The following is an 11126-nucleotide window of genomic DNA, read 5'->3' on the forward strand; positions in this document are numbered from 1 at the left end:
GGAGTCCGCCGACTTCAGTGGTAGACGAGCTATACATCGGGAGACTCAGGCAAGAACAGGTTTCATACTAAAGGAATCATAAGAGATTATATGACATCAATAGAAAACCAAATAATAGAAGAATTAGCAACAAAAACAACAGCTTATGATAAGATATTATATATAATGATGATTCTATATAAAGAATTTTTTGGAAAAAATATTATAGATCATAGACAAGAAGTCTATAATAAAGAATATCAAGAAGCAAAAAACCATTTAGCTAATATTCAGATATATGATCTATGCAATGTAGAGTCTTATATATGTGAATATATAATACATTATTATAAATTAAAAGAAGAAGATAAAAATCATTATCTTAGTATGTATATAACAAAACTTCCATATCCTGCTAATGAATTTATAATAGGAAGATTTATAAGAGAAATAAATAGGGGGACAATTGAAAATAATTTTGGTGGAGCAACCGCTGCAATAAGAGAGGAAATAAAAGAACGTTGTATCCAAGAAGCAACTCAAAAAAGATTTGCAAATATAATTAGAATTTGCTGTCAGGATAATGAAGAGATACCCCAAAAATATGGGCTTAATAAAAATTTTCAAAGAAAAATAAAATACCAATTTAGAAAAAGAAAATACTATCCAAACTGGAGAAAAAAGAGGTATTTTAGAACAAGAAATAACAATAAAAACAAAAGGCAAAAAAGTGACTATTGCCCAAATAAAAAAGAAAACTGTAAGTGTTGGTATTGCCAAGAAGAAGGACACTATGCAAATGAATGTCCGAAAAAGAAGGATAAAAAAGATCTTACCAAACAAATAGAAATTGCTAAGTCTTGTTTCATGGAACCTTTAGAGGAATCTGATGATAACTTAGACTATATTTTTTAATATGTCTCAGAAACAGACTCAGAGACTGAGTAATAATGCCACATTTATTACTATAAAAATAACAGAAAAATTTATAAATGCTTTTATAGATTCTGGAGCAACACAATACTTTGCTAGTTCAAATATAAAACTTGATTGGAAAAAATTAAAGAAACCATTAAGAGTTAGAATAGCTGACAAATCAATACATAAAATTGACCAAAAAGCAGAGATGGCTGAAATTTTTATTCAAAATTATAGGTTCATTGTTCCATCTATATATATGTTAGATTCTGGAATGGATTTTATCATAGGAAATAACTTTTTAAAGCTATATCATCCATTCATTCAAGAATTAACATATATAGTTCTAAAAGCTCCACACGATTCTTCAATAAATCAAAAATCAAAACGTATAAAAATACCAACTACTACTATAGATAAGATCTTAAAATTTAAAATATTTTCTATATTAGAAACATGTTATTTAAATTTATACTTTCAGATAAACATTCCAAAAAATAATCTTGAAATAAAGATAGAGGAACTTTTGGATAAAATTTGTGCTGAAAATCCTTTAGATATTAAAAATACAAATAACGAATTAGTAAGCATTAAACTAAAAGATCCTACAAAAGAGATAAATGTTCCAAATAAAATTCCTTATTCCGCAAGAGATAGAGAAGAGTTCTCTTTAGAATGTAGAGATCTTTTGGAAAAAGGAATTATAAGATTAAGTAAAAGTCCTCATGCGGCTCCAGCCTTTTATATCGAAAACAATAATGAAATTAAAAGGGGAAAACGAAGAATAGTTATTAACTATAAGAAGATGAATGAAGCAACTATTGGTGATGCTCATAAACTTCCAAGAAAAGATTCTATTTTAGAAAAAATCAAGGGAGCAACTTGGTTTTCATCTCTTGATGCAAAATCAGGATATTGGCAACTTCGTTTAGACGAAGAAACAAAGAAATTAACTGCTTTTACTTGCCCAACAAAAGAATCAACAAGTGTGTTGCTCTATGAATGGAATGTATTACCATTCGGATTAAAACAAGTCCCAAGTATTTATCAAAGATTTATGGAAGAAAATCTAAAAGAATTAAATGAATTTGTTTTAGTATACATTGATGATATACTAATTTTTACAAAACAGGATAAAGAAGATCATCTTCAAAAATTATTAATAGTTTTAGAAAGATGTAAAGAAAAAGGATTAGTTCTTAGCAAAAAGAAAGCAAGAATAGCAAAACAAGAAATAGAGTTTCTTGGATTAATTCTATCTACTCAAGGTAAGCTAAAACTTCAACCAAATATTCTAGAAAAGGTAAATTTATTTCCTAATAAAATAGAAAATAGAAAACAATTACAAAGATTTTTAGGATGTATAAATTATATTTTCGATCAAGGATTTTTAAAGAATATAACAGAATACACTAAAAGCTTATTTCCAAAAATAAGTACTAAAAAAGAATGGAAATGGGATGAAAAAGATAGTATGCAAATTCAAAAAATTAAAGAACTTTGTGAAAAACTTCCAGAACTTTATATTCCAGAAGAAAATGACTACTTAATAGTAGAAACAGATGCTTCAGACATAACCTGGTCAGGATGTCTAAAAGCTAAGAAAGCTATAAAAAGTTTGGAACAAGAAAAAGAATCACTAGATTCTAAATATTCCCCAAAGGAATTACTTTGCAGGTATATTTCAGGGACTTTTACTCCAACAGAACAGAGATATACCACTCATGAAAAGGAAACTCTAGCAGCAATTAAATCTGCTAAGAAATGGAAAATTGATTTACTACCCAGAGATTTTACATTAAGGACAGATTCAAGTTACCTAACAGGTTTCATACGATATAATTTAAAAGTTGATTATAATCATGGACGATTGGTAAGATGGCAATTATTTTTGTTACAATATCTAATAAAAATTGAATATATTAAGGGTGACAAAAATGTTATTGCAGATACATTAACAAGAGAATGGAGTTCGTCTACAACGCATTAGATCAAGAAATTCAGAAATACGAACAAGAACTCGAAAAATGCAAGCATTGTCAGCAAATAAGGACACAGATCCAATCCCTCAAGAAGGTCATCGAAGCAATGAAATCAACACAACAACCAAAACCATCAGAGTTCAGCCAGCTAAGCGTGGTGGACAAATCAGGTGAAGAAAAAATTCCAGAAAATAAAACAATTGCTGAAATTATCAAAAAATCCACCCAAGATAAAAAATATTATGTAATTTATAATGGCCCCATGAAAGGAGTATATGATGCCTGGGAAAAAGCAGCACCATTTACACATCAATCAAGGATAATTCATAAAGGAGGGTTTTTAACACTGGAAGAAGCAAAGGAATCTTTCAGGGAATATGAAGCTCTTCATCCAGAGCAAACCCTAAAAAGAGCAGATAAAGCTCCAATTCAAACCCAGAGAACAGGAATAATAAGAAACATTCCTACAAGGGCTGAAATCAAGGAAAAGAAAAGGGTCTATAGATCAAATCTCAGAGAAACCCTTAACATAGTCCTAAATTGGACTGAAGAAAAAAGGGCAATCTTGGGATATTATCCTATTGCCAAAGAACAGCTAACAAAGCTGGTTATATTTCCAGATGCTTCCCCATCTGACACCTATCAGTTTTTCCAGTATGGATTAATTGATACAATTTTAATTTTTAATGATTTGAAAATTATTAGTGAGTTTCCTGCAGGATTCATTGATGCAGTAAAGAGATTTAAAAATATGATTGACAACGTAAATCCAAGGGATATATCCCTAAAATTTACGAATAGTCAACCTATTTTTAATGAAGAAGAAGAATGCTTGGTTCCAGCACATCAAGTAATCTTCATGTCCGTCTTCCCAGGAAATTTTTAACTAATTGATCAAGTTCAAGATTTAACAATCTACAGTCATGAAGGAAGACTAGCCAGCACACTAGTAAGGGTCTTCGAAAGAACTCAAAAGATAACAAGGGAATCTCACACAAGAATCAATTATAAAAGCAGAAATACTTTGCTTGTGTCCAATAAAAGGAATGAAATTGAAGAAAGAGAGATGAGACTCTTAGTGGAATTTGAATCAGCATTCTACAACTTATCTGGACTCTTAGAAAAGCTCCCCGAAGGGATAAAGAGGAATCTCTGCTATTTGATAAAAGACAGAGAAGACCATAAGTGCCAGCTATGTGTCTCAGAGTTATCTGAAGAAAGCAATAATGAAACGGAATCAACCCACATGATAAAGGAAGAAGACAACGCATTTGAAGGTCACATAATGAAAGAGGAGGACAACACATCTGAAGCATCTCTCAACATTATTACATAGTGACGTAAGCGCTTAGGTCTTAGAGCACCAACAATGTAGCTGGTGCAAGATAATAAACAATGACGTAAGCAATGACGTCATAAGAAGGGTAAGGATGGGAATTGTCCATCAAACCCAACCATTATAAATAGGTTGCTTAGGCAATTGTAGAAATCATCAAACAATAGAAAGCAGGAGGCTAAGAGTACTCATATGCTAGGAGAGCAAGGAGGAAGCTGCCGAGGCGATTCTATAATTTGAAGAAGAATTCCCTTAGGAAAAACCAATTCTAAACTCCCCTCTGGAGTTAGTATCTACAATCTCCCCTCTGGAGATAAAAATATCTTATGTAAAATATACTAAATAAAGGAAGTTTTTCTCCAGAAAGGTACACCTTTATCCTAATCTCTTAATTATGAATTATTTAGAAAGCTTAGAATTAACAGAAGAAACTGATTATTATAGATTAACTGTTTTATTAGATAATGAAAAACAGGCTATTCTAAAAACAGAATTAAATCTCAAATCAAATGAAAATTTTAATAAACAAAATCTTTTAAAAGAAGTTTTTAATAGAAAAAATATAATATACTATGAAAAATTCAACTTGAAGCCCCTATAAAGATAAAATCCGCCAATGGAGAACTTGAAATAGCTTTGATAAATGATGAAGAATTGAGCAAACAGATTGAGAAAATTAAGGATCAACAAAAAAGATCTAAAATTGGATGGATTCATATTAGTACTATACAAGTCTTAATCAAATCTACATATATGAAATGAATTAATTCACCAATAAGCTTAGCAATCTGTGACAAAGGAATTACTGATGACCCAATAGATCAAATAATTGGAATTGTTTATGGAAACTTGGCAAACGTAAATGTTAAATTCAATGCCCATCTTGGATATGCTATACCTTTATCAACTGAAAACCTTGGGAGATCTATAAGTTTGGCTTATAAATTTCATAGAAAGAATCTAATGGAACAAGACGATGAACCTTTTTCAATTACATATGCAATAAATTATGCTTTAACAAATAGCCATCATAATATAATATTTAAAAACAGAGAAATAATTTATGTTGATGAATTATTTCAGAAAATTGTAAAAACAGAAATACCAAAATATAAAGCTATTGAAAATCCAGTTCTATTATTAAAAGAACCATCAGAAAAATTAGTTTCATTGAATTTTAAAATAAGAGAATCTAAAATTAATAGCCCTTTAAGTTTATCCAAGTTAAAGATTAAAGAAGAAAATTCTGAAATAAAAGAATTAACAAAAAAGGTCGAAAAATTAAATGAAACCCTAAACATTAAATTATGACAATAAATAAAGAAAAAATATATGTAACTTATCAAGACAAGAAACAAGAGCTCTTTGAAAGAGAAAATTGGTTGAATTATTTACAGTTTTCTGAAATAAATCAAAGAGCATTTGAAGCTCTAAAAATAATTTATGACAAGTTAAAAAGAGAAGTCGAAGAGCTAGAAAAATTAATAGAATCTCTAGAAAATAGTGATGAATCGATGATAGAATTTGCAGAAATTCTAAGATAAATAATGAAGCATACAAAGATTGAAAGACCAAAAAATAAAATAAAAAGAAAAAGGGCGAAAAAATTAAAAAGTAGAATAAAGGAGTATAAAAGGGAATTAAATAATTTTCAGATCGAAATTAATGACCTTATAAAAGATAGAAATAAGAATAAATATAAACAAGTTAGAGTTAAATTTAAAAAATGCCTGGAAAACCATATTATGACTTAAAAGAATTAAAGTTGTTAAAAGAAAAAATGGAGAATGAAGTTAAAAAATTAAAAAGATATTTAGAAACAACAGAAAGTGTAGAAATAAAAGAGGTTATTGAAGATTTGAGAAATTATATTAAAGAAAAAGACAAACAGATAAAAGATTTTATATGCAATAATCCATGCAAAAAAGAATATTATAAACTAAAATAAGATTGAAAAAACTATAAATCAGAACTAAAAATACTAGTAATAGTAAAAATGGTCAAAACTTTTGGTTATAAATTGGCAAATAAAGTACCACCAATCAAATCCATACAAATTATATATTTATTTGAAGAGTTAATAGAAATTTCGAAAAAGAAATTAAAAGAAAAGTCGATTTTAAAAATTGGTATCAGAGCCAAATTAACGATTAAGAGTAACACTTTTTCTTTAAACAACACTTTTAGTGATACGCTTTTTAAATCAATAAAAAACAAAAATCTGTATATCTCCATCTGTACACTAGATGGACCCTTCATATATTTATGAACCTAGGTTTATTTTGTACATTTATTATGAGGGTCTTTTAATTTAAATTATTAAATTATTATATTTACTGAAATATATGACGTGTTAAAAATTGATCGTTATAGGTCATGTATCACATTTCACATAATGAGACCCAAAATACGGAAAAACAAAAATTGGATATTTAACTATCAGAATATGATACAACATAAATGTTATAAATTTAACAAGTGTAATTACCCGTGTCATGCACGTGATAAGATTAAAATTATAATTTTAAATTATTTTTTAAAATTAATTTAAATTATAATAATTTGATTAATAAAAAATTAATATGTTATACATTGTTTGTTTTTTTTAATTTATTATTAATTGGATTAATTCTAAAATAGTTATTAATCGATTTTAATAATCTATTTTCTTCAATAAATCAGACATATATACTGAATGTGATCATAAATAATATAGTAATAGTTAAATCTACCCACAAACATATTGGCTATTATCACACTCTAAAACAAATTAAATATAAAGGCTATTAGCACGCACTTATAAATCTATAAAATCGTACTATCTTTAATTCGTGCAAGGGTTTATTTTATCAAATAAACTTAAAATATAAACAAAAAATATTTATAAAATGGACCTAGCATCACTTGAAAGAATCATGGAAAATAATCAACTCACCTTATCATCCATAAGAACCATTTCTATGTAAGTCGTGTTGTTCTTGTCAAATTTGGATGAGACTTTTCATAACCTTATAATTCTTGCTTTTATTTTTCAAACTTTTTCATTACATAATCTATCATAGGTAATACTCTTGATAGAATTGTAGTTAGTATCCTTTAGGCATGAAAAAAAATAAACAGAAGAAGTTCTATGTCTGAGGTACGAATTTTCTAGATGATAAATAATTGTAACAATACACTATTAATCCTTATATATATATATATATATACACACACACACTAATTATACAGGGTAATAGTTAACAAATATTTTCAATGGAGATACTTACTCAATATATATGTTATCGACATTAATTATATGCCAATATTTTTAGGAAAGAGCTAAAAGAGGAGATATATAAATATATATAATATTATTGCTATATAGGAAGCATACATAAATTGCTACATTTTTTATTATGTTATACAACTTAAAATTATACTATTATATTATTATTAATCCTAGATACTTGCTATAATTATATCAAATTTAATTATGAATCTAAATAAATAAAATAGATAACATTCAATATTATTTTTTTCTTTTTTACATTCAATATTACTGTAAATATAAAAAGTAAAATAATTAATAAAAAAATATGAGTAGAAAATAAAACATATTAATTAAAATTCAATTTGTTATCTAATTAATCTTGTATCCATACGATATAACTTTACAAAAATGTTATGAATCACAACCTTTTTTATTCTACAAAAAAGAAAAACACTATATGTAGCCTTTAATAGTACAAAAATAATTATAAAAATTAATTATTGATATTGATATTAATCCTAATTGATTATTAATACTCTAATTTTTTAAATATATTTTACCTTTTTAAAATATAATGCATGTACAGTGTAGACTTTATTATTATTATTATTATTATTATTATTATTACTATTATTATTATTATTATTATTATTATTATTATTATTATTATTATTATTATTATTATTATTATCCATTAATTGATATCAAATTAAATGGGTCACTATTAATGTGTGCATCAATTATCTCCTAATAAAATTATTGCACTTGAATGAGAATTAGTACTATATCAATTGATATAATTAGAATGATTAAAAATATCGATGATTTATAAGTAGTTTAATAACGCATTAAATATTAATTTGATATAATTATAATGAAGATATTTTCTTAAATTAATATAATCATGCATTATTCATGAGCTAATTGTAATATAATTAAAATAAATTTATTTGAGAAAAAAATTCATGTATAATTTTCAAAAATTATAATAATTTTTTTATCTATATATACGTATATATTAATTTTGTTAAATAATTATATATATATAATTATATACATATACATAAATAAAAAATATATGAATTATATTTTGTTAAATTCCATGTTATTAGCTATTAAAAATATTTAAATCATATGTATTATTTGTTATAATTATTTCGTTTTATATATATGATTATTTTTTATTCTACAATCGTGCAATAATATTTTTTATAATATTATTGCTATATATGAAGTAGCTTTATATTATTATAATTACATCAAATTTAATTATAACTGTAAATAAATAAAATAGGAAACAATCAAAACTAATTTTTTGATTGTCAAAATTTACTGTAAATATAAAAAATAAAATCACTAATGATTAAAAATTTGAGTAGAAAATAAAAATACATAAACTAAATTCAATTTGTTAACTAATTAATTTTATGTCCATATAATAATAATAATAATATTATTATTATTATTATTATTATTATTATTATTATTATTATTATATTGATTAAAAATGTGAATACATACTAATAAAATTATTACATACAAATGAGAATTAGAACTATATTAATTATATTAATTATATAAACTCAAAATTATTATTATTATTATTATTATTATTATTATTATTATTATTATTATTATTATTATTATTATTATTATTATTGAGTAATGATGATAATTCATGTGATAATGAATATTACCTATAAAACATCTAAAATTATGTGACAATTATAATTCAAAAATTACTGTATATGAAGTCACGTGAATTATTATTATAATTGATATAATAATTGTTATAATTGCTACATATTCTCAATCTTATCGGTTGTATCAATTTAACTATATCAATTATATTCAAATTAGTAGTCAATTATTTTTATGAAAATTCTTGCTATAATTAGGTTATACTTATGAGATTATCTTGTATTAATCGTTATAATTAATTTAATAAAAATATTTATTAAGTATATATGTTATCTATATTAATTATATGCCAATATTTGTAAGAATGAGTTTACAAAAGTGATATATAAATATATATAATATTAGTATAATATAAAAAATAGATTTAAATAATATATTAAATATTAATTTGATATAATTATAATAAAAATATTTTCCTAAAATAATATAATCATACATTATTCATGAGTTAATTATAATATAATTAAATGTATAATATTATTCTCTATTATTTATTTACCGTCATGATTTGATTTGATTATTTTCTAGTTTATTTACTTACACAAATGATTAAAATATATAACATAACTATCGTAATTATTATAATTTTATGATATAATTATAATTAACATATTTTATCATAATTAAATATTGATTTGATATAATTATAATAAAAAAATTTCTTAAAATAATATAATCATACATTATTTATGAGCTAATTATAATACAATTAAAAATATTATTATATCATAATGTCTACTTACTATATTAATATAATATCAAAAGATACATGTTTTATTATTTTTTATAGATAAAATCGGTTTTTCTTGGCAACTAAATTGTGTTTAGGTCAACGAAAACTATATGTTTAGGTAGAAATTTTTTGTCAAATATAATAAAAATACAAATAAAGAAATAAAGGATAAAAATAAATTTAAATAATATATATGGCACCACTTCATTTTATTAATTATTAAATTATTTAAAAATAGTACATCCACGAAAAATACTCATAATATATAAATTGAGGCAATAATTTAAAATTTTCTAATTATAATTTAATCAAATACTAATATTAAAACCAAATTACTTAAACAATATTGAATCTATTCTAGTTCTTAGTCACGTATAATATAGAGTCATTCTCGTAACGATAACCAACTGAAATAATATCGTAAATATCAACATTTAGAATTCGTGCAAATTCAAACCATCCTCTTGTTAAATAAGCTTCATCATTCGCTATCCATGCAATGCAGCAAGGTATAGAATTGCCACATCGAGAAACCAAACTAACCCTTATTCCTCTCAATGGCATTGCATGCATGCAAAAGAAAGTCGGTAATTTCTGAAAAAAATCACAATATGTTATAAAATTATTCTAATAATGAACAACTTAAAATAAGATAATTTAAATATATTACCAATCGTTGAAATTGCATATCCGAGTTTGTCACGAATTTAGCAAAACTGAACTTAAACTGAGAGAATTCAATCTTATTATGTGCATGTTTGGGCGCCATTATTTTGTTAAAAAAAGATCTTTTTTCAATGAAAAAAGATCTTTTTTAATTTTTTAACGTGTTTGGCAAATTTCTAGTAGTAAAAGTAAAAGCACTAGTAAAATAAAAAAAAATCTTTTTTGAGAAGCTGTAATTTACATCTTTTTTTAAAAGATCTTTTTTCCTTAAAAAAATGATGTTTTTCATGTAATAAATAAACAAAAAATACTTTTATATTGTTATACCCAAACATAATTGATAGATAAAAAGACCTTTTTACATGAGATATCCAAACATAAAATTACTTTTACTTCTCTATAAGATCTTTTAAAAAAAGATAACTCGAAAAAAGATCTTTTCTTAAAAGCTCACCCAAACAAGCATTATGTGCTCCACTTTAAAGATTTTTGGGCAGACGTAAAAAGCATGGAAAGGATGGAACTTGAACTTGTCCTATAAAATTCCGTTGATGCAAT

Source organism: Arachis hypogaea, chromosome 1 (genome assembly GCF_003086295.3).
Source record: "Arachis hypogaea cultivar Tifrunner chromosome 1, arahy.Tifrunner.gnm2.J5K5, whole genome shotgun sequence".
Classification (NCBI taxonomy): domain Eukaryota; kingdom Viridiplantae; phylum Streptophyta; class Magnoliopsida; order Fabales; family Fabaceae; genus Arachis; species Arachis hypogaea.